This window comes from Tamandua tetradactyla, chromosome 2, assembly GCF_023851605.1.
Source record: "Tamandua tetradactyla isolate mTamTet1 chromosome 2, mTamTet1.pri, whole genome shotgun sequence".
In the NCBI taxonomy this organism is placed as follows: domain Eukaryota; kingdom Metazoa; phylum Chordata; class Mammalia; order Pilosa; family Myrmecophagidae; genus Tamandua; species Tamandua tetradactyla.
In genome coordinates this window covers 220,708,319-220,733,458 of record NC_135328.1, presented here as the reverse complement: position 1 = coordinate 220,733,458, position 25,140 = coordinate 220,708,319, and the positions used below count along the sequence as shown (strand labels likewise).

Below are 25,140 nucleotides of genomic sequence, written 5' to 3'. Positions count from 1 at the left end.
CCTAGTATGATTAGAAAATGGGCAAAATGACTGTGCAGACATTTCACCAAACAGGATATGCAGATGGCAAAGAAGCACGTGAAAAGATGTTCAACATCATTCGTCATTAGGGAAATGCACATTAAGACCATAATGAGATTTTACTACACGCTTCTCAAAATGGCTAACATAAAATCATGAGTGACAACACTAAGGGCAGCAGGGAGCCTCTGGCATCTCCATAGTGACTTCGGAAAGTAGCTGGCAGAGGCTTGAGAAACTAAACATGCGGCTTTGGTACAATCGAGCCTGGAGATAAATGGAGACTGTGCCACACAAAAGCTTGCACACATTTTTAGCAGCTTTTTTGGTAATAGCTCCAAACTTGGAAACAAGCCAGATGGCCTTCACCAGGTGATTGGCCGTGATTAAACAAACGGAGGACATTCCCGATGTGGAAGAATCGTGAGTAATAAAAATGAGCAGATGATTGATACAAACAAGCAACGCTCTAGGTCAATCTCTGGAGAATTACACTGAGCGGAAAAAAAAAAACATTCCCCAAAGGTCACATGCCGTATGAGTCTGCTTATGTAATGTTCTCAAAATGACAGGACGATAGAAATGGAAATGATCCGTATCCGTGCCAGTGATTTGCACAATAGCTTTGTGAGATTTACCGTGGGGGAAACTGAGTAAAGGACACGAGTTCTTACAATTGCATGTGAATCTACAATCATCTTAAATGGTTTCATAAAAGGCAACTAACGTTCTCTGCTCATCTGCCAAAGATCAGCACGAGACTAATCTTTGTTCTGAGTGTTTGTTCTGGGTGAGTTTAGTCTCTTCAAAGAACTTGTGCCTGGATTTAATGGCAGCCAGTTATTATGTGGAAGTAGGGAAAAGGGTAAAAGAATTACATTTCAAAATCTGCTATGTGGTGTTTCTGCCCCACTTTTATAAAGCAAATCAGCAGCCTGTGAGCGTGCAGCGCGGCTAATATTCCAAGACCCATCTTCAGTGACAGTAGTAAATGGCCAGGCACATAATTATTGGATAAGAAGAGCTGTCCAGAATCGTACATGAATCAGGTCAGCTCAGAAAATGGAGCAGGCTTTCTGGGGACAGCCCCACTTGACGCACGTCTGATGGCTGCAGCACCACATGCCGAGGATTTTAAGTCAGATGCACAAACACTAGTTTCTTGTTTCTATCAGTAAGATCATATCAGCTACGGGGCTGAGGCATTTGTGAGGGCAGGATGTGAGGTTGCTGCTTTGTGGCTATGGCTTCATTTTGGACTTTAGGCTAAGAACTGGGCATGGGGACGTGGTGAAGAGGGGGTGCTCTATAAATGTTTGCTTAATGAAGTTGCACAATATGATGAATGCCAGGGCCTCTGTCTTGAATTTGGCTGCAAACTTCCAAATACCCTTAGAGTTAGCCCTATTACAGAGACGCTGGAATTTGTTCCCAGTGTCGGCCATTCTGTCACCAGCCTCTGTGCTAAGTATACCAACTGATGGCCTCGCAAGGCTGGGGTGGTTCCTCACGTTTTGCACCAGAAGAAACGGAAGCTCAGAGAGGTTGAGTAATTTGCCCCAGGTCACACAGCCAGCCATGGGCTGGGATTCGAACCCATGTTTCATGGACTCCAAGTCTGTGTCTTCTTCAGGGTCCCCCAGGGCTCCCAGGTATTACATAAAACCTACTCCTCACTCCCTTTATTAAGTTACACATTGGTTTTTGCAGAAAAACAAAACCAAAAGGTAAAGAAAAAATTACAGGAGGATGGCCGAATGCCTGTGCCTGGGTGGTCAGCACCAGTATGTTGAGCTTTGGCCTTCAGCTGATTGGATTCACACCCTTCAGGAACCCGCAACTTTAAGTAAAAGGCTGATGGCCAAAATGGGAAGTTATTTTACAAGAATCAACAAAATGTTGTAAGGGGATGAAACATACTTGTGACACGGTTACTGTCATCCAATCTGTTTAATAATTAAAAAGTATGTCGCCAAGTCCGCGGAGGCCCCTCTGAGAGCACTCGTGAAATCAAACTGTGTAAATTAGTGAATGGTCACTTCAAAAAAGTTGGGTTTAGCCCAGTTTAGAAGTCTGGGTAGAAAGGCAACACGCCGTATATATGTGTGTGTGTGTGTGTGTGTGTGTGTGTGTGTGTGTGTGTATTTATTGAGGCATGATTTATATACCATAACATTCACCTGTTTGAAGCGTACAGTTCAACAATTCATAGCAAATTTACTGAGCTGTGCAGCCATCACCATCGTCCAGTTTCAGTACAGCTTTGCCAGCCCTGGAGAGGATTGTGCCCTTAGCAGTCAGCTCTGTTCCTGCTCCGGGTCAGACAGCCTCCAGCTGGCTTCCGTCTCTGCAGATGTGCCTCTTCTGGACATCTGAGGTAAGTGGAGTCTTCCAGTGGGTGGACTTTTTCCTCTGGCCCCTCCCCCCTGCACACCTTTGTGAGTCCTGTCACACGCCCATCCCTCTTCCCTGTCTCGCTGGATGCCTGGGCATGCTCCGAGGGGTGGACATCGGCTTCCCGTCCTTTTGGCCAGTGCTGTGTGGACATTGGCGTGTGTGTCTTCATGTGGACAGGGCTATTCCTTCTCCTGCCACCACCCATGCCTTACAGCCACGAGACTGAGCGCTTTGGGGTTGCGGGGAGCCAGTGGTCCTCTCTGGTTTGCATTTGTTCCCTCCCTTAACTCAGAAGAGACGAGCTGATACGTGATGCACTGTTTATTCGTTCATTTTTTATTCCATTAACACGTATCAGGTGTCAGCTCTGTCCTACCTCGGTGCTGGTCTTGGAGAGCTAAAGGTGAGGACAGAGACCTGGCGAGGGGGGGCATTTGGGCTCATGAGGGGCCCCTGCCAGCCTGGGGTAGGCCTGCGGGTGGAGGGACACCTGGGTTAGGGGGCGGGGGTGGGTGCTCCTTCTCTTGTGGCGTTTATGGTGGGTCTCCAGTGGGACAGCGACGTCAGCCTGAGGAGGACCCCCTGGTGGGGCATCTTCCCACCCAGGACTCCATGTGTCCTTCTAGTTAGAGTGCCAGGCCCTGAACTTGGGCAGTGCAAGTGGCAAGCATCCCGGGAGCAGGCTTTTCTGGGTTGCATGTGCGCAGGCGGACCCCTGCGCCAGGCTGCATGCATCCCCCGATGGAGACTGTGCCAGGGCAGCTGGGCATTCCATAAAAGGGGAAAATGAAGCAAACACTCGCCATCCTGCCAAAGACGGTGAATCCACGGGTCCTTCGTGTGCCTGCACTTCAGGCGGCGGGGCGTGAGCCTGGGGGTTCCTGCCTCCTTCCAGGGTGGGACCCGCATTGGGGGCAAGGGCCATGGTCTGGGCGGCCTTAGAGAGCCTCAGCTCTCAGATGCCAGCTGGTCAGCTGGTGCCAAGGGCAGGGCCCCCCAGGCCCAGGGTTGGGGAGACATCTCCACTCTGGTTGCCCCCACTGATTGTTTCGTTATTGCTTCCTTGAGTTCTGTGTTGCGAAGGATTCTGAGTCCCCCTTGGGCCTTGGAAGGGAAAAGGTGTTCATGGAGAATTTGTCCTGTGTGCCCTGGCATGCGAGAGGAGAGTGGTGACCCGAGGGCCACGCAGCCCCCTTGTCCCCTAGGAGAACAGTCTGTGGGGTGGTCAGTCCTAGGTTGAAGGTCTTCACCAAGGCATGTGTGTGTGTGTGTGTGTGTGTGTGAGTGTGAGTTAATTAGTGAATGACTGAATAGTGCTTATGAGTCGCCAGGCAAGCTTCCGAATGTTTTGCCTGTCTTGCCTCCTTACAGCATCACTGTGATGTGGGAACGTAACTACCTCCTCTTCCCAGAGGCTCAGTAACTTGTCCAAGGTCACAGGGCAGGGCTGGGGTTCCACCCAGGCCTCTGGGCCCTGGAGTTCTTCCGTATGTCCAGGTCCGGAGGACGACACTTGGGGTGGACAGTATCTAAGGGCTGGGACACGATCGCAGGCAGCGGGGGAAGGGGGCATCGTGCCAGCCACCGAGGCCGATTCCTTCCCCCCCGGTCTGTGTGGGGCACCCCTGGTTCAGCTCCCGCCGCTCAGCACGTGCAGGTGGAAACCTGCATGCTGGCCTCCGGGTGCCGTGGGCCCCGAGGGTCCACGGGCCCCGGCAAGTACACAGCCAGGAAACAGGAGCAGCAGGGGCAGGTCCCAGGGCAGGCCGCTGCCACCTGGTGGGGACAGGAGAAGAGTAGATCCTACCACCCTATGTCTGTTGCGGGCAAGAAACTGTGCTACCCCTGGGACAGAGGGCGCTATGGCCTGGTCCTCCAGAGCCCCTTGGGCTGAATGGAGCAGAAGTGTGAACAGAGTCATGGGAGCTGGGAGGGATGTGCAATTAGGAGGGCTTCCTGGAAGAAGTGGCACTTGAGTCCCAGAGGACGAGTGGAAAGAAGCCAGGAAGACCCAAGAAGAGGGGGACATCCAGGCAGAGGGTGCAGGGTGGCCTGTGTTTATGAGCGCTTGCTGGGTGCTGGGTTCACAGGTGGGGACTTGGGAGCTAAATGACCTGCCCGAGAGTCCTCAGTCTGGGGGACGTTGGGAACCAGGTGTGAGCTCAGGTGGCCTGAAACCAGGGACCAGCTCTCCGTGCTCCCCAGTGTGCACCAGACCCTGGGGGAGCACCGTGGCGTGGCTCTGTGCAGCTGGAGAGGACGGTGCCGAAGGGAGGAGAGTGGACACATCAGCAAGACCCAGCGTGCTAAGGCCTTGAACGCCAAGCCCAGGGCTCGTGCGTCACTCCTGGGGGTGGGGGGCGGGCAGGGAAGTGTTCTGGGAGGCCCTGCTCCCTCCGCCGGGACAGGTGGACCCTGGGGAGCAAGGTGGGAGGGAGGTCAGCACTGTCGGCTGCCGGGGTGCCCGAACCTGGGGCGGCAGAGGGCACAAGGTGCCTGTAGGGCTTCCATCTCGGGGTCCTGGCCAGACCCCTGGTGTGAGGGGCCGAGGGGAGGGGCCACGGCCTGGCCATACCCTGGAAATGCCTGGGAAAGCAGGACAGGCTTTGAGCCCCTCCTTTCCCTGCCCCCCCCCACTCTGGACCCCTGCATCCTCTCCGCCCTCAGGCCCCGCCCCGAGCTCCCCACCACTTCCAGCTCCCCTCTCACCGCTGCCCAGCCCTGAGACTGCCTCATGGCAAAGAAGCGGATCCCCACCTGCGGACAAGCTGCCTGGGTGTGTGGGAAGAGCCCCACCCATGAAGACAAGGCCCTGAGCCCGAGGGGGGGAGTTTGCGTTGGGGGGCTCCTGCGGGAAACGCAGCCCTGGAAGCCGGTTTCTTCCCAGACAGGGTCTCTGCGGTGGAGCTGCCTTCGTCCCTGCGTGCGGCCGGGGCAGGGCGGGAATGGAGGCAGGGGAGCACAGAAAGAAGAGGGTGCACATGTGTGTGTGTGTGTGTGTGTGTGTGTGTGACTGTGTCTGTGTGTGAATGCATCTGTGTCTACGCGTGTGTGCATGTATGACCACCCGATTGTGACTGTGTGATGAGTGTAGAGCAGGTATGTCTCTGTGAGAGTCTGTGCGACTGTGTGCCATGTGTGTCTCTGTGTGTATGTCTGTGTGAGAGTGTGAATGTGTGAGCATGTGAATATGTGTGACTGTATGATTCTGTGTGGGGTATGGTGGTGTGACACTGAGTGTGTCTCTGTGACCGTTTGTGACTGTGAATGCGTACTGAGTGTAGTGTCTGTCAGATGAGCGTGCATGTCTGTGTGTGTGACTGTCCATGAGTGTCTGTGTGTGTTCGAACATGTGTATCTTGTGCATGTGCCTGACAGTGGTTGTGGGTGAGTGTGTGACACATCCATAGACATGAAAATACTGATTAATGCACACTTGCCCTTTGCGCCCATCATTGGCTCAGCAGTTCAGAAACTTTCATTCACAAGATGCCTCAATGCTCCTAGGTCAGGAACTGTTGCTGCCTTTGCTTCACAAATGGGTAAACTGAGGCAGAGCCTGGTTACGTGATTTTTTCCGGGGTCAGCCGCGTCAGGAAGGGGTGCCCAAGGCTCCCAGGAGGAGCTTGGCTCAGACCCATGGGCAGTGCGTCCGTCCATCCTCTACGGGCCAACAGCTGACTCGCTCGGGACTGTGCTCTTTGGGGTGAGCTTTCTGTCCGCACTCACTCGTCCAGCGAGTGGCTCCACGCCTGGCCCTGGCCGCTGTGAGGGGCAACTGCAGCTGAGACGGCTCTCCAGCTGGCCTCTCTTCAGTCCCTCCCACGGTTCCCCAACAAGTGGGGCCCAATCCCGGTGGCCCCAGGGATGTGCTTCTCGCAGGATGGACTCGGGCTCAGCAACGCTTACTCTGGGTGAATGTATGAATGCCTGCATTGGGGCAAAATTTGCATATTACACCAACCGTTTTAAAGTGTGCAACTCAGTGGCATTTCGTCATTCACAATCTTGTGCCGCCACCTCCACCTCCTTCCAGAACCGTCATCTTCCCCAAAGGAAACCCCAGATCCAGGAAGCGGTGCCTGCGTCTCCCTCTCCCAACCCGTGGCACCACCAACCTGCTTTATGTCCCTGCGGAGTGGCCTGTCCTGGGTGTTTCCTATAAATAGAATTGCACAGTGAGTCCTTTTGCATCTCGCTGTTTCACCGAGCGTGCTGCTTCCAAGGATCTGCCGATCTGTAGGGGGTTCAGGTCTTGGTGCCTTTTTGTGACCGAATGATGCTCGACAGAGTAGTCTGGGAGCTGCCTCCATCCTTTCCCGTAGTCATCAGGTGGGATGAGCTTCCGCATGCCCGCATGCCCACATGCCCGCATTCCCACATGCCCACATGCACGCATTCCCGTGTCCCCGCATCCCTACATGCCCACGTCCCCGCATGCCCTCATCCCCCTACCCTGCATGCCCGCATCCCAGCGTCCCCGTGTCCCCGCATCCCCGCATGCCTGTGTGCCCACATCCTCGCATGCCCACATGCCCGCATCCCCGCATCCCCACATGCCCGCATCCCCGCATGCCCCCGCATCCCCTCATCCCCACATGCCCGCATCCCCTCATCCCCACATGCCCGCATCCCCGCATTCCCGCATCCCCGCATGCCCGTGTGCCCACATCCCCGCATGCCCACATGCCTGCATCCCCGCATCCCCACATGCCCGCATCCCCGCATGCCCGCATCCCCTCATCCCCACATGCCCGCATCCCCGCATTCCAGCATCTCTGCATGCCCACATTCCCGCATGCCCGCATCCCCACATGCCCGCATCCCTGCATCCCTGCATGCCTGCATCCCCACATGCCCGCATCCCCGCATCCCCACATGGCCACATCCCCACATCCCGCATCTCTGCATCCCTGCATGCCTGCATGCCTGTGTCTCCGCATCCCCGCATGCCCGCGTCCCCGCATGCCCGTGTCCCCACATCCTTGCATGCCCACGTGCCCGCATCCCCGCACCCCCACAAGCCCGCATCCCCGCATCCCCACAAGCCCGCATCCCCACATCCCCGCATCTCCGCATCCCTGCAGGCTCGCATGCCTGTGTCTCCGCATCCCCACATGCCCGCGTCCCTGCATCCCCGCGTCCCCGCATTTCCACATCCCCTCATGCCCGCATCCCCAATCCCCACATGCCCGCATCCCTGCATGCCTGTGTCTCCACGTCCCCGTGTCCCCACATGCCTGCGTCCCCACATCCCGCATCCCTGCATGCCCGCATCCCTGCATCCCCGCATCCCTGCATCCCCGCAGCTGGGTCCCTGCTTGCCGTGCTTCGGGAATCAGCCTTGCTTGGGCTTTCTCTGCAGCTGCCTGGCTTGTGCACTGTTGGGCAGTTCTCACGCTGTCTCTGAGCCTCAGTTTCCTTATCTATGGGTGTTGGGCTGGGGCGATGGTACATGGAAAGCACAGCCCAGGCCATGGATACGGGTAGCGGTTGTTCTGTCTTTTCCACTTAAACCCCCAGAGAGGAAGCTGGGTGAGAAGCTGCACCCGCTACAGATTAGGAGCTGTTTGGGAGTGGATTAAAGCAATTTCTCTGGGATGAATCTTCTCGAGGGTTTTCACGCCCCCTCTTTGTGGGTCCCAGAGCCAAGCCCTGTGGAGTCAGTGAGACGCCTCAGCAGGACCTCATTCTCTCCACGTGGCTCCAGCCGGCCCCACACTTGCTGCCACTCTGTGGCCCGACTGCGTCCATGGGACTCGGAAGCCGTCCCTTTCATCTCAGAGCTGTGTCCTCGCCGGCTTGGAAGCTGCCCTCTGTGGCTGCCTCCCCGAGACCCCCGGTCCCTCTGGCCCCAGCCTGGTGGCCGAGCAGCCGTGAGTTGGGACCTCGCTGTCCCAGCCCCCTCGCTGTGTGGTCCCCTGAGCCGGGAACCATGAAGCAGACCCTTAACCTGTGCGCTTTCATGGGAAAACACGCGTGGGAATCTCCCGGGGTGCTTCCTGGAGGAGGAAGAAGCGCGAACCATGACCCACCACGTGCTCAGTGGGGATTTACGTGTCTGGAAAGCGTCTCCTAAGGAATGTCCTGGCATCCGCACGGTTGGAGCCCATGGCCTGAATGTAGCCACGGGTGGTGAAAACACGAATCCCTGCACTTGCTGTGGAGTTGGCGTCCCGCTTTCCTGTGTGTTGTTTGCCTTGGCCTTTACAGCCCTGGACAGAGCAGGGTGGTGTTGCCCATTCGATGGTAGGAGACTCTGAGGTTCAAAGAATCATAACCGATGCAATGACGGTTATGAACAGGAACTGTCACTCCAGCTTCCACTAGGCTCTCACCCCGTGCCCCACGTGCATCGCCTCCCTGGACCCTCAGTCCACCCAGAGCCACAGGGTCTTCGTCCTTCCCCCCTGGCAGGTGTGTGAGCCCACGCTCGGCCCCTGGCGGTCCTCCAAGGCCAGGCCTTCCCGGGCCCTCCGACACCCCTGTTGTTCCCTGTTCATCACAGGACAGCTGTGGGTGACATGGAAATCGGTTTGCCGGACTTCTAATCTGAAAGATACTGGCCCATCATTTTTCTTACTTTTGTAAACCTGGAGCCTGGATAAAACTGAATCCTCAGATAACCAGACAGTGTAATGAATGAGAACCCAGCATTTCACCGGGAAGCTTGTGCAGTCCCCTGTTTTTATTGCTACAGCCTAACCAGGATGCTGAGGCAGAGAGGCCCTCCCTGCATTCAGGCGTGTGCCGAAAGCACAGGCGTTCAGAAACGAGCCCTGGGATGGAGCATGCCCTTTGTCTTCACGGAAGCCCTTTGCTGCCACCATGGGCACTGCTACTTTCCCTCCTGGCGGAGCTGCCGTGACTTGGGCTGAAACCTGGATTCTCATGGGGAGGTGTGTGGGGCACACACGGGCGGGTTGGGGGATGGAGCCTCTGGGGCCATTTGTGCTTCGGCAGCTGCACCGCATTCTCATCAGAGCTGTGGCCGTTGGACCTCCAATCCCTGCGCCACAAAGGGATTCAAAGGACAGCAAACAAAACAAAGCGGCAAATCCCCCAGGATTTGAAGGGCTGCAGGCCCCCATGCGAGTCCAAACACAGAGTCGCCATGACTGTCCAGCTCAGACTGCCCGTGAGGGAAACCCAGGATCACCTCCTGGCAAGCCTCTGGCCACAACCTTGCCGTCAGCCGATACGTACGCAATCTTACTTTCTGTCTAAAGACACCTCATTTAGTGTATATTGTTGGTTCACTAATTCAGAACTCACAGCCCACAGCGCTGTAACTCACACCTGAACAAACATCTGGCACACGTGTTTTCTCCTTAAGGCACAGCTTCCTGCACATGGGAAGACTAGACAGCTTCTCGGCACTGCATGGAGCCACCATGAACAGCGAAGTCCCCCAAAAGTGGTGCAGAAGTGGGGCCGCACAGCTCTGCAGACACCGCAAGAAGACACTGGTTTGCAGAATGAGAGCTGAATCCAGAGGGCTTGGCCAGCAAGGAACGCAGGCACGGGCGACTCAGGTGTCCTGCTGCCCTCCACGTCACGGGTGCTGATTTCGAGGTTACAAGTACGTTTACCGAGTGGGTGAACTTGCAGACATGGAACCTGGAATTGCAAAGGCTGACTGTGCTGTGGTCCTGGCTGGGTGGTGGCCATGAGACTCTTACAGCACAAACTCTGTCTTCGTGGCTGGGATTGTGTCTGTTTCCCTTGGGCTCCTTTGTGTGCTCAGCATAGAGGAAACCTCTCGGCCTGGAGACTGCAGGAGCAGAAGGTCCAACAACAAACTCTTCAACAGACCCCAAAGTCCGAGGTAGAGGCTCTCCCGTCAGAACCCGAGGCCTTTCCGTGGTCATTTCCAGGGAACGGGGCCATGTCTGCCTAGCACACTGCTGAGAGCCTCCCGTGAACGATGTGGGCCCGGGGGGGCCTGGCCCTCACCCCCCAAGTGTGGCCCCAGATGCAACACGATGCTGCAGAGGGGACTTGGCAGGTATAATACTGATCAGTTAGCACTAATCAGGGAGTCACTCTGGAATTTCTGGGTGTTCCCACAGAAGAGGGTGTGGCAGAGGGCAGAGCCAGAGAGCTTCCAAGAATGAGATCAGACGTGCTGCCACTGCAGTTCGAGGCAGAACAGCCATGCTCAGGGCCACGGTGACCCCAGCCCTATGACCGCAGAGACTCGGTTCTGCCAGCGGCCCAGTGGGCCTGCAGGGTGTGCCCCCAGCATCTCCAGAAGGGGCCACGGTCCTGCCCACACCCTGGTTTCAGTCTCCTGAGACCCCAAGTGGGGAATCCAGCCTTGCTGCGCGGAACCCAGAGAGTGTAAGCGTGCATTGCTTTAATCCACTAAACTCATGACAGCGTGCTGTGAGGCAAGCTTGCTGCTGCAGGGGATTGAGCGGTAGTGCCCAGGTGCCCTGGCTTGTCCCTCCCTCCCTCCTCCCCTCCTTTCTCCCTCCGTCTCCCTGTCTTATTCTTTCTTTTTCTTACAGGAGCCCAGGCTTGTCTCCCAAATTAGTGTTGAGACAAAGTAGAGAGGTAAGGAGTGGGCACGCCTTCAGCTCAATCCCCACTAAAATCGAGGAGTCCAGAGGGGGGAAATGCTGACGCTGAGCCCCAGGCCAAGAAACTGCACCGCGGCTGGGCCTCTCCGGCTCTGTCCCAAGCCCTGACTTTCTCTGCCCTGCCACCCTCACTCTGATCTCTTCCCTGCCATTTGAGTGTGTGGGGTGTGGGGTGGGGCAGGGGGTTCCCCAGAGGGTGTTCAGGGGTCAACGAGAGACTTGTTGTCACTGGACCTTCTGGGGACAAAAGCCACACAGTCTGGGGACACGTGGAGACGGTGCCTGGGGGTCTCAGTCTCTGGGGCCAGGCAGCCCTGAGTGTGGGCTCCGCTGTGCCTACTGCTCGGACATGGGTCAGTGGCTTGGCCATGGGCTTGGCCGTGACTCTTCTTACACATTTCACTTGAGGTGTCTTGAGAATTGTGGGTGCAGCGGGGTCTCGGCTCCTGAGCTGGGAGCAGGGATCTTGGGGCCTCCACGGAATGAAACGCCCCACGTGACCCCAGATGCGATGCAGGCAGCAGTTACGTAAGCGGCGAATCCTTTTGGCAATAAGGATGCCCCACATTGTGCGCGGGACCTACTTACACCCAAACTGTTCATCCTATGTATTTGTTTGCTCGCTCTGCTGGCCCTAGTCCCAGGGATTGCCAACGGGGCAGTGAGTCTGCGTTAGGGGGCGGCCAGGAGGTGGGAGCCCTGCCCCAGAATGGGGATTCGGCTACGCTTTGGGCTTTGGGGAGCTGCTGTCTGGGTCGGGAGTCTGTGGCCGCGGCAGTGCCCAGTCCGGACAGATGCCTGCTTTTGTACATAAAGTTGTATTGGCACACACCAGCCCATTCATTTACATATTGCCTGTGGCTGTTTTCACACGACAACCAGAGCTGAGTGTTGGCCACAGGACAGCGATTGGCTGAGCCGGTCTGAAGGGCCTAACACGTTTGCTCCCTGGGCCTTTTCTGAAAAAGTGTGCCAAGCTCTGGTCTAGGCTGCAGAGACCAAGGCAAAAGGAGAAGTGCTGGGAGTGCAGCGGGAAGACCCAGGTCAGACGCGAGGGGGGACTTCCCGATTGGGTGGGTGTGCCCTCCCGGCCCCTTGGTCAGGCGGGTACGGAAGGAAGCTCAGCACCCAGGCTGCTGTGGCTGGCCTTGGGGGTGGCCGGCTCCCTGGGGCCCGGGGTCAGAGCCCCAATTCTCCGATTGCTTCAGGGGAACAGGGCGGGAGAAGCCGGCCCCCATTCTCTCATCGCCCGTCTCCAGTGTTTGGGGATGTCTGGCGGAACACAGTTCTGCCAGCGAAAGCAGCGTTTCATCTGCAGGCGCCTATTTCTGTTTTGTTGCCGACTCCTGTTCTTCCTTTTTGACATTCAGCATTTTCAAACACGGATTCCGCGCAGGGCGTGAGTCACGGTGCCTGGTTGCCGTGGAGAAGCCGTCTTGGGCGCTGGGTGGGAGAGGCCCCGGGGTCAGAGTGGCAGGCGGAGCGAGGGTGCCTGCACGTCCTGGCCACGCTCCCCGTCCTGGTGGCCGGAACACTGCTAGAACCGGGGGTCAAGGCGTCCCACGTAACCCCACCATTGATCACGGGGCAGCCAGCACCAGTTAAACACTTCCCTGAAGGACTGCTGGGCAAGCAAATAATGAAACAAAAAACAAAAACAAAAACAAAAAACCAGGGGAGAAGATACTGAATGTTTTTTCCGTTAATCAGTGAGACCTCGCGGACCATTCAGCTGAATTGCTGCAAAGAGTGGCAGGACGCGCCTCCCGCTTCCAGCAGAGCTGCGGACACCTGCGGGCGAGTGCCACGACCCTGCCCCGCGGGCTGCCAGCGCCGTGTCCTTGCCCAGGACAGCCAACCTTGTAGGTCACTCGCTGCTCGTTTCATCCCTTTTCTCCTGCTGCTGCTGATTGGACACTCGCTTTGGTCCGGGAGGCTCCTTTTCTAGTTCATTCTCCTCCCTGCGGAGATCAGTAGGCCCTGTGTTTGCCTTCTCGTTTCATTTTTGGTGCTGCTGCCTTAGTCACGCTCTTCTCATTTCTTCATCTCGCAGGCACTTGCTCGTCTTTTTACCAGTTCCAAAAAAAGATGATTTGTGCAAAGGCAGGGAAAATTGAGTTTATTTACGAAAGATCAGTGGAAGCCAACTTTGGGCAGAGGGATCCGGGAGGGACCACCGGCTTTGGCAGCTGACAGGGCAGCATCGGCCCACGTGAAGTTCCCGGTCCAGCCGGTGTGGTCAGACTCTGAACTTTGCCCCTTGCCTTGGAGCCTGGATATGGTGATCTGATCTGCAGAGCTCCTTCTCCCGGGCGCCAGAGCCCGGGCTGGAAATTCGAGAGAAGACAGTCCATGCCTCGGGAAACTACCCACCAGGTATTGCGCCCATAAGCTGGAGACTGCAGCGTCTGAGGCTGAGGCTGAAGGAGGGGCCGGGAATTGCCAGGACTTCCCCCCCCCCCCGCCCCGCTGTCACCGGGCTTTGGGGATGGCACCCCCACTCCCAACAGGTCCTCCCCGGCAGTACCTGCAGCAGGCAGTACTTTCATCCTCTGGACACCTAAAGAGGCATTGCATCAGGAATTCACCAAAAGTGGGGGAAATAGAGGCAGGCACTGGCTCCAGACGCTGGTTTATTTTGTTCCTAGTGCAGTGAAGAATGTGCCCGCAGTGTGGTGCTGTCGGTTTCACAGGCGTGGAAGCGGGCGCTTTGCCCAGAGGACTCAGAGCAAGACCTGCGGGCGGGAGAGGGGGAGGCAGAGGGGTGCCTGCCCAGCCCAGAGAGCAGCCGGCTGTCCCCAGGCTCTTGGGCCTGCCCCACCCCGGGCCCCACCCCAGGCCTCGTCCCACAAAGGAAAAGGGGACCCTGTCCACGCCCTGCTGGTACCCGGAGAGCCATGAGCCTGAAGAACATCAAGAGGCAGGAGGCCCACCCGCCCCACATCCCTTCCCACCCCCTCCCCGCCCCCTCGTCCCTTCCCAGCCCCTGGCAGATCGACCAGGCCCCCACACCCGTCACTCCAGGAGCCACAGAGGGAACCCCCAGGAAGCAGGATCAGTGCCAGGAAATCCCTGCTTCCTTCTTGCCTCCTCACCCTCCCCCCTGCAGGGCCCGTCCCTGCCTTCTCCTCTCTGATACTCCCCATCACAACTCCTTATTCCATGCCAGGGGTTTGTAGTGACCCAGAATCTCCATGCAGCTCGGTTTTCTTGCTGTCGGTCCCTCCCTGGTAGGATGTGTGTTCCAGGAGGGAGGCCTGGTCAGCCCTGCTCCTGCCTGGAGACCAGCACCCAGGGCCAGGTCAGTCCAGCTCCTGGCCCCTAGCAGGTACAGGCCTGACACCTCCCCTGTAGGCATCCCAACAGTGTTTGCAGAACCCAAGGATGGAGGGCTAGCTGATGACTAAATGCTTGAATACATTGGAGCTGTTTGTTTACCCAGTTGGAGAGAAGGCTAGGAGAGGGGGTGAGGGCATGAGAACTAACTTCTAAGGTCAGAAGGGCTGTCCAGTGACATTGGGAGACCCAGAGACAGAATGGGATGCAGTGGGCAGGCATGGCACGGTGGCTGGTTGAGTTCAGTATAAACAGTGACTTGGTTGTAGCAAGAGATGCCTGGTGATGAAAGGAGCCTCCTGTTGTGAGAGTGAGTTTCCCGTCAGAAAAGGCATGTAAGCCTGGGTTGAGTAGCACATGAAAGCACCTTGCAGAGGGGTGCCCTAGCTGACAGTTGGGGTGAATCATAATTTCATCTATGCTCCAGCTTTCTCAGGGTCCCGAAAGCTGAGACTTCTGACCTCACAACCCCCTGCTTCCAGTGACGCAGGGGTGACCCTGTGTGCACGTGGGCACTTGCTCTCCCCAGCATGCGGCTAAGAGTGGTTGCTTCTATTTGTAGTAAATGAAGTGCTAAATCAAGGAGGGCCTCAAGAGGGGCTGGCCAGGACCTTTCCTCTTTCTACAGGGGGTTTCATCTCTCCCTCTCCTACCCTCCCATGCTGAGCAGAGAACAGGGAGAGGACGAAGGTGGGAAAGAAGAATTGAAAAAAAATCGAACAAACTGAAAGCAAAACTTGTCACACAGAGGGTGTGAAACCATGGTTTGCAGGAACCAGTTAATGCTCTGAATGAAAATGACATACAAAACTCCAAAAAAGATAGTGTGTGTGTGTGTGTGTGTGTGTGTGTGTGTGTGTGTGTGCGTGCGTGCATGCATAGCTGTATTCAGGTCATTGAAAGCCAATAGCCAAATGTACCCCAGAAATGACGAAATTGAACCACTTTTTTTCTCTGGAGTCTACTTGTGTGAAACTGGAATGCCAATTCACTAATTTTAATAAGAACTGTAAACATCACGTGGAGTTGAATACTCATCATTTGCGCGAATAGCACATTTTCTCCCTGTGGGTGGCTTGGTGAGTGTGTGTCAGCCCAGGTGGCAGGCGGGCAGGTGCGTGTTCAACAGCTCCACACGGGGCGGGTTGATCCATCTGCCACTCCCTGTGGAGATGACCCTCTGTCAGCTCAGACGGCCATGCCGCATCACTAGCTCTCCTGTGCACCTTCCCTATTGCCTGAAACTTACAGGATTTCTACCGGACCTGAGAGTCCTGTGGAGAATTGAGGAGAAATGAGTGTTTGTGATGGGCTTAGAAGAGTGTCTGATACAAATGAGTATGATACAAGAGTTTGCATCCCCAGCATCGATGACTCAGGTCCTTGCAGCTTGTTTCTAAAGATGAGCAGTGGTTGTATCAGTTAGCTACGCTGCATAACAAATCACCACAAACTCAGTGGCTCCGAACAACGCACAGTTCCTGAGGGTCAGGAATTCGAAGGGGAATTGAAATGAACCACTTTTCTGCAGGATTCCATTTTAGTGTCCAGGCTGGGTCCCTCACAAGTCTGCAGGCTAGGTGGCTGGGGGCTCATCTGGGGAAGGCTCAGCTTTCCAGCTCACAAGGCTGTTGGCTGGATGCGACCCCTCAGGTCTCTGCCCCGTGGTTCTCTGCAGAGGGCAGCTTGCAACATGGTAGCATCTCCTCATAAGATGTCAAAATCTTACGTAACATCACCATGAAGTGGCCTCACCACCTTTGCTATATCCTATTAGTTAGAAGCAAGTCACAGGTCCCCCATGCACTGAGGGGGAATGTACTCCACCTTGGTGTCTGCCTGCCACCCTGGTAAATTGCTCTATCTGGGGTGTTCTAAGTAATTGCTAATGTTCATTCACTCAGCAAGACCACAGTCTGGTGCCCCCACCACAGACCATCTCATCTAATCCTGGCAACAGTCCTGTACTGTCCACCTTTCTGTTACCCTCATCTACATCTGGGAATACAGAGGCACAGAGAGGCTCAGTGACTTGCCCAAGGCCACACAGCTCATATTTGAACTAGATAGGCTGGTACATATGTCCTTAACTCTTTCACCTCCAGAGGCCAAGTACAAGCCGATCACTAAGACAGCTCTTGGAGAACACTCTCTGCCTTGCACCCTTGGCTCCCCCAAGCCTCCTTCAAACAGCACCCCACTCCTGATACTTCTGACCCTGCCACTTCCTTGCACAGTGGCTTCTCATAGGTTACACATTGCTATCTGATACACTTCAAATTTTACCTGCCCCCTTCCCTCTTGAATTCATGAGAGCAAAGACTTATGTCCTGTGTCCCCAGATCCTGGGACAGAAACCCCCAAAGTGCAGGTCCCCAGAAGATGTGGTGAGTGGACAGCTGGGTGGGTGGGGGGTGGCCGACCCTCACACCCCAGGCTTTGCATTAGGGCCTCACATCCTAAGTGACACCAGTGACCCCAGTACATCCCTATGAGACTCTGTCTGGGAGGCTGTTGGCCAAGAGTCAGCCTGTTTTGCCCTCCTTGTCCCTGGGGTACCTAGCACCCCGCTTCAGAAGACCCTTGGTGAGTGAGTGCCCTTTACAAGACACCAATCTGTCGGAGCCCCCTCTCTGGCCACTGTCCAGGGGCCACTGTCCGTCTCTTTCTCCAGTAGGACCACCGTGGAGTCTGGGACAAATGCTGGCCTTGATGCCTTCCAGGCAAGGAGAGTTACCGCTGTGTTTTCAGGTGCATTGGAGTTTTTACATTTGGACATGAACAATTTGTTTCCACCTTACCAAGAATCGTGAAGTTCACTGTAGGATTCGTACTTCGTACTGCGGCTCTCTGATTCCATTGCAGGCATCTTTTCTAGCAATGATTTTAGATGGGCTTCTGGCTGAAGGGGGATTGAAAGGGACCATTTCTCTGCAGGATTGCATTTTACTGTCTTAGAACCGGTCGCATAGAAATAAGCTAAATGATAGGTCTTTGGCATTAGAATTTGGGCGGATCGGGAAATATTGCAAAGATAAACTTCTGAGCAAGTCTTGTTTGAAATGGAGTGTTCTCTACCACCCGTTATTGGTTTAAAATCCTGGGGGGAAGAGTTAAATAAATCAAAGAGACAGGTGCAGTTTTTAGATTAAATAGCCAAACTCATACAAAATCCCTTTGTCTAGACTGGACAAACATCGAGTGTTATTTCAGACAGTTTGATGAAATGCCCCACTGTTAACCCACAGCCCACTAAATGCCCGCAGTGTTTGGCAAAACCCTTCGGAAGCCCGTGTTTTCAGCAGCACGGACAGTGTGCAAAATTGACACAGACTGCCACAGAGACCCGTGTCCACTGGGCCACGCTGTCAGCATCTCCCTCTGCCAGCCGCAGGGGAAGGGTAGGGGCGGGATGCCCACCAGAGCTCAGCGGAGAGCAACCTCCCCCTCCCCCAAGGCCTGGAGGCAGCAGGGGTGTCTGGGGGAGGGCTGTGGCCCCAGTTTTCATGCCTTTGGGAGGGTGTGGCAGGCTGGGGACCTGGCCTGCAGGAAAATGGGGATCTGCCTTTATCCTAGGCCTTTCCACTCATCTCTCCCAGGCAAGTCCATCAGGGCAGAGAGGACTGAGGCTGTGCCTCTGAGACAGCAGCCTTCTCATTCTCATTTGGACAATGCCCTGCTCCCATCCTGGGCCCCAGAAGCAAGGCCTTTCTAGTAATATGTAGCCTGAATTTGCGCACCTCAAACCTGTCTCCTCTGAAGGAGAGGCAGGCCGTGGTAGGAGGGATGCACTTTTGGGTCAGATACTCCTGCGTGGACAGCATGGATTGACCTTGTGACCTAATGTCTTGGTTTCCTTACCTGCAATGAAAGTGATGACAGTATCCCAGAGACAGCTTTTTCTGTCCTTCTGGTTACAGTAGTGACGTGTTCAATCCTCTCAGCAATCCTACAGAGATTCCTCTTTCACAGCTGAGACCGCTGAGTGCAGAGATTGTTGGTAACTTCCCAAAGTCACAGCCAGTAAGTGCCTGAGACAGGCTCCACCCAGCATCCCTCAGTAATACCATAGTGAGAGGCCACACATTGGCAACACGTCCTGAGACGTAAAACGTGCAAACAGTGTGCACCCTAGAATCCATGTGACATAGAGGTGCCAGCATCAGAGAGCTGCACGCACTGCTGGGTCCTGAGGTTCTCCAGAAACGGCCAATAGTCAGCTATTTTGTTGTTGTTGTTGCTAAAAAGTGTCTTCCTGCTCTTAAACAGAGTCTTGTCACCTGTCTGGCATCCACCTTCTCCGCATGGCTTCATCCCACCAACCCTGCCTGGTCCCCACCTCCACCTATGCCTCCATCCATGCCTTTTCTCTCTCTCCACCCTTCTTCACCTATCAGTGCCAGCTGGCATCTCAGCTCCCCCTGGATGTCCACAGCCCCTGTGAGCTCTCTCTCTCATTAGGGCTGTGGAATGTGCATATAGTCTGCCAGGCTTCCTGATGTTTGACATGTGGTGATCTCAAATCCAAGACTGTGTTAGGTGTTTCTGCTCCTTCCCCCCACACTCAGTGTGATGCTGAATCCCCCATGGTGGTGGTGGTGGTGATGGTGATGGTGATGATGGTGGTGATGATGGTGGTGATGATGGTGGTGATGATGATGGTGATGGTGATGATGGTGATGGTGATGATGGTGATGGTTGTGATGGTGGTGAAAGTAATGATGGTGGTGGTGGTGATGGTGATGATGAAGATAATGGTGATGATGATGATGGTGAAGATGATGGTGATGACAGTGGTGGTGATGATAGTGGTGATGGCGATGATGATGGTGGTGATGGTGGTGGTGATGATGATGGTGATAATGATGATGGCGGCAATGATGGTGAAGATGATGGTGATGATGGTGATGATGGTGGTGATGGTGATGATGGTGGTGATGATGGTGGTGGTGATGGTGATGATGGTGATGATGATGGTGATGATGGTGATGATGGTGGTGGTGATGGTTATGATGAAGATAATGGTGATGATGATGATGGTGAAGATGATGGTGATGATGGTGATGATGGTGGTAGTGGTGATGAAGATGATGGTGGGGATGGTGATGGTGATGATGATGACTTTTAAGTCTGTGTCCCTTTCCCTCCTCTCTGCAGTGTCCTCCAGCAGGGTGAGTGGGCTCTGAGTTTGCACCTCTGTGCCCGTAGGGTATATAGTTTGTTCTCTCTGTGCTTTCATCCCATTGTCTGCAGAAAAGGTTAACAACAGCATCTGTCCTTCAGGGGTGCTGAAGGATTGAACTGATTAACACCACCAAGTGCCTGCATGGTGTTTGTCCATAGTTTGTGCTTAGGGAGGTCAGCCCACATTCCCACCTGCCTGCGGAGCTCAGAATCACAGCGGGTGCCGGGTGATGGGGACCTGCCTATACCACTGGGTGTGGCATGTGGAGGTTCGCCCACGTTGGCCAGGGCTGGCTCAGTGCGTTCACCGGCTCAGTGATGCCTTGACCAAGGCTGCCAGAACTTCCTTGACCTTGTATGGAGAAAGCACCATACCCAAGGTGGGCACTTGGCCACCCCCTGCCCAGGTAGTGGGGACACTGCCTCACATCCTCCGCTTTCCGTACCAGTTCCCGTTCTCCTCTCTTTCTTCCCTGGAACCCCTGCCAGGACATCCTGAGGCCAGGAGTGGATGTTCCAGGAGCTTGGCTGGCTGCCTGGCCAGCGTTGAACATGAAGATGGGAGCGTGGGCAGAGCCGGCCTGGGCTTGACCACAGATGGAGCCTCCCCCCAGCTGGGATGGGGGCCAGAAGGCAGGCCTGCAGCCGTCCCGCCAATTCGGATAAGAATTCGTTAGGGGGGCTGAGGCCAGGAAAGGGGATGAGTGGACAGATCTTGGGCCCACTTGCAGCCCCTGACCTGGCCCTCCCCAGGCCAAAGCCTTCTTCTGAAACACACTCCATTTGCAGAACAGTGTTTTAGTTTTTGATTATTTGTGAGCTGCAAATTTCCCACGGTGTCTATGTTTCGGGAATGGAGACCAGCCCTGGCAGTCCCGGGGTTGGACGTGGGGTCTCCCCTGAGCCTGGGAGGGCCGCCAGGTCCTGGACCCTCTTCAAGGTCCACAAAGGGCCCGGGCCCAGCTGTGAGGCCCCAGGACAATAAGTGGGAGTGAGCTGGGGGCCACGGGCCAAAACCCATGCCCCTGGCCTCAGGACTCCAGGCAGCTGTTCAGCCCCTGGCGGGGGGGGGGTGCTGATTGAAATGCAGATTCCTGACTCATGCTGGTGCTGCTGAGTGGGAGATCTGTGCTGAAGATCCCCCTAAGTCAGGGCATTCCCTTGGCTTTGACCCCTATAACCATAATACACATGGAAGGCAAGAGTTACTTTACAAGCTTAGGAGGGCACAGAAACCTTGGGGATCCATTTCTGTGCATTTTAGGGGGTGGGGGGGCCACTGGCTGCACCCTGCTGACCCCTGGCCACCCAACCCCCCAGGCCCCTTGCAGATGTTCCTGCCTCAGCTTGGACTTACTCAGCTGAAAACGTGTTCTGTCATTCATTCATTCATTCGGCAACCTTTGGGAGACCCCCACACCATGTGCCAGCCCTGGCTGGTTTTGGGGGCTGCAGAGAGGAAGGCAAAGGCCACCACTGTTCTCAGAAGAGGGGATACAGACTGATGCCCAGAGCCAGGGGACAGGGCTGAGAGGGGTGCGCCTGGGGAGGCTTCTGGGGGAGGAGCAGAGACAGACAGACAGTGGGGGTGGGCTGGGGAGGCTGCAGGAGGGCAGGGGCGGAGGTTGGGGAGGGCGGGCATGGCAGGCTGGGGAGAGCAGATGCCTCGGATCCCAGAAGAGGCAGCCGTGTCCGGGCTGCTGGTCCGCCTGTCACCCTCGTGTGCATTTCCCAGCCCTCTCATGGATTTAGTTTAGTGCTTGTCTGAGAAGCCTGAGGTTCAGGTTTGGAAAATGTGCTGCTCTCTGCAAGTGCTGGATGGGAAGTGTCCCCAGCTGTTTAGGGGGCAGCTGTTAACGAGCTGATAATTTTCCTCTGCGGAAGCCATTCTCCCTTCCATTTGCTCTTGGCTCAGCACATCTTGCAGGTTTAAGAGTTCACAGGGCAGGTGGGAAGGAGGAGGCGGGGAGCGTCCCCTGGCGCTGGGGCTGGGGGAGCTAAGCAGTTGGCCTTTATGAGGCCAGCTTTCTGAGACATCAGCTTAACGAGCTGTGGGGGGAAGCAGCAGGGGCAGCAAGACCTGAGAACAAGGCGGGGGCTGCCGGCGGGGGTGGCGGGGGCAGGCAGCCACCTGAGTGAGTGCCAGCATGCCCCCGCTCCTGAAGGCTCTGCCCCACCCCTCTTCCAAACTTCCACATTCTAAATCATTGCCTTTCCTGGGTGGAATCCTGGAGTGGAGAAGTTGCGTGTGCACATGTCTCCAAATAGATTTCCATATCAGCCATCTGAGACGGTGGGCATCTCCCCATTTTACAGATGGGAACACCGAGGCACTGAGGTATCTCCTTGTTCAAGAGCAGCTGGTAAACAGGTACAGAGATTGCACAATCACGTGATCTGTGCATTGAGAATGGAGTCACAGACTGGTCCTAAACCATCATCTTCTGGTTTTTTGTCACCATCGTGGCAGGAAGGAAAAAAACAAAACTACAAAACCAGCCTTCCGCTCCTGGAGCTGCCTCGTAGCCAGGCTTCTCTGGGGGATGTGGTGAGGCCTGGAACCCCTGCCGGAGTCTGTTGCAAGGCAGCCTTCCTGGGCACTCTGGCAAGCGTCCTTAGCGTGATTTTGCCCAGAACTGGGAGCTCCAAAACGTTCCAAGTCCATAAATCATGAGAAACAAGGATGTAACCTTGGTTCTTTCTGCACCATCAATACATTACCTAATTCAATCATAAAATGGAAGAGCAGTTCCATTTGTATAATTCCGTATTAAAAATCAGCAGATCTTTGCATTTTAAGTGCTGCCTACACAGCCTCTCCGTGGGGATGACGGAGGCTTCCCTGTGATGGAACAAGTGTCAAACGAATAGGGTATAAACAAGCTCCTGTGGCACCACCTTCCACAGGATTGCCTATTTAGGGGATCTGTTAACGCCTTACTGAGATGGTTTATCTGCAAATGGTCTGCAAGCTGCTCGCAATTAGTATTTCACAATTTCTCTGAGCCAAGTGCAACCTGATTCTGGCGAGTGGTGTTGATAGATCACGAGTCTCTGCCCACTCTGCTGTGTCGGGAGCCCCTTCCCAGGACCTGGGGGCCAGGACCCTGGGCCTGGAGCTGCCTCCCGCTCTCCCAGGCAGGGGCGGGCAAGTGCGAGGATGACGGTTCCCAGGTGCCACTGTAGCGGCCACTGAGGGGGACCTCCCCTCTGCTCCCCGAGTGCAGTCCACATCTGCCTGCACTCGGCTGCCTGGGCAGCCTGCTGGGTCCTTGCTGGCTAATCCACACCCTCTGCGGGGTGTGGGGTGGGAGGGAAAGCCAGAAGCACCCTCGGGGCTCCGTCCCCACGTCTGTCAGCACCTCTTCCTTCAGGGGCCACTTGCAGTTTCTTCTGGGTACATAAAACCCGCCACGTTGAGGACTCTTCCCAATGTGGTTAGCCCACGTCAAGCATGAGACAGCTGGCAGTTGCTCTCATGGGTTGAATTGTGCGCCCCCCAAACACGTGGCCAAGTGCTAGCCGCTGGCCCTGTGAATGTGACCTTATTTGGAAGTAAGATCTTCAAAACTTCCCCTGGTTAAGATGAGGCCACGCTGGATCACGGTGGGCCCACATCTGGTCCGTACAAGCCGAAGAAATTCAGACACGGGAAGGAAGAGACACAGAGAAGGCCAGGGACGGCAACAGCTGTGGACAAGCCAGACCCCTATGGGTTTCAGAGGGAACGTGGCCCTTCCAACCCCTTGACCTTGGACTTCTAGGCTGCAACAGCGTGAGACCACCAATTGCTGTTGTTTTAAGCTCCTCAGTTTGTAGTGCTTTGCTCTGGCAGCTGAGGAAGCCAAGAAGTTGCTGATCTGATGAAACCATTTGTTGACCCTCATCTTTACGACTTTTCCACCCAGACCCGTGTTGCGTGACGCCCAGTGTCAGGCTGAGGACCCTGTGCCAGGGACGTTCTGTCTGTCCTCCCCACGCTTTCTGAGGACCCCACAGGTAGCTCCCATCGTCGGTGTTTTATAGGCGATGAATCCGGTGTGCACAGCCATGCCGACATGCCCCCGGCCAGAGAGCTGGGGCTGGCTGAGCTGGGGGCTCACCCCAGAACTGTGGGTGTGCAAGGTCCAGATTCTTGCACTTGACCCCTGTCTTGTCTTCCTTCTCCCCAGCGGGACCCCACGGTGGGGACTGGGTTCAAGTTCTCTTTCTTCCCTGTGCTTATGGGTCAGACCCTTATAGTTTTATGCCCCGGAATAACCTCATCTCCAAAAGCACACCCCAGATCCTTATTCGGCTTCAATAAGTGAGTAGATTGATAAGCCTGATCTTCCTGGGAAGTTCTCCCCCTCCAAGGGAGTGGGCCCACACTGGCGCCACCGAGCCTTTTTTATCTCAAGGCTTGGTTTGGAATTTAGCCCCTACATAGTGTTCTAAGGATCTCAAAGCTTTGAAAGAACAAAGGTGATTTGTGTAGAATACCAATGTGGATAGAACACCCTCTGGAGTGTTTGGCCTGCCTGCCTGCCTGTAGCCTCTGTAGGGCTTTGACTCTGGCCCAGGAGATCCCCTGTGTCTCTGTCCCTTTGGCGTTTCCAGAAGTCACCAGTTCCTCGAGTCTCACAGACCAGCTGACTTATGGCAGCTCTTTTTTTCAGATTTCAACCACCAAGCAAAGATTAGTCTTCACTTCTGCAGAGGGGTCAGTCCAGACAGACTGAGCCGCTGAGTCTGGCCAACATCCCTGGTGCCAATTTCTACCCCAGAGCTGAGCAGCTAATGAGCTCAGCCGCTGGTTGGTTTGTGAGTGCTGCCAAGTCCCCCACAAGCCCCATCCTCCTTGAATTTCAGAACGGATGAAATGGACAGCGACAGAAACCAGGAGTCCTTGTCCCACCATCCAGAATTTGTGGTTTGGCCTCTCCCTCCTAAAGGACTCTTGAGTGTCTGTCTGTCTCTCTTTTATTCCTCTCTCTCTTTACAGAATACATCAAAAAGCATAGAAAATTTTTTAACTTGCAAAATCGTGATCATAGTAAGATTGTAAGTTTGAGGGTTTGTAAACCTCTGAAGTGCACTTAGTGAACTGTACTCACCACTTAACAGAATCTGGAGGGGGTTATTTGGGAAGACATGGGTTATTTGTTTTTGCAATCTCCCTTGGTTATCTGTTGACTCAGCTGATATTTGGAGCTGGGTTTCCTTTAAGCCAAGCATGGATAGGTATAAACATGCTGGCTCTCCATCAGCCCTGAGATACCAATTCAGCCATAGCATGTTGTGCCCAAGATTAGGTCAAGTCCTGGTGGCGGGGGGCTCGGGGCGGGGGGCTCTGAATAAGGGTTGCAATCCTGGGGACCCCATGCTGGAACATCTCCACTAAAGCCTCAGTGACTCCTAATTGATTGGAGATAAAAGCATGATTTGGCACCTTTGTTGTCTTCATCACAATGGGGTTGCCAGCATCACATGGCACCAAATGAGGCAGAGGATGAATGAAGAGATTAGAAGAGATTATTGTGCAGATTTCTGCTCTCAAGTCACTATGACTTCTTTAGGAAAATAGAATGTTCATGTATGAGTATAATCACTCAGGCCACAGCTGTTAAATGCTGAA

The 25,140-nt window shown here is 55.1% G+C and overlaps 1 protein-coding gene across 1 annotated transcript in view; it reads left to right on the top strand.

Annotated features, from left to right (window-relative positions):
- AJAP1 (adherens junctions associated protein 1) overlaps positions 1-25,140 on the top strand; it is a 129,439-nt gene that overhangs the window by 9,266 nt on the left and 95,033 nt on the right. The window lies entirely within an intron of this gene.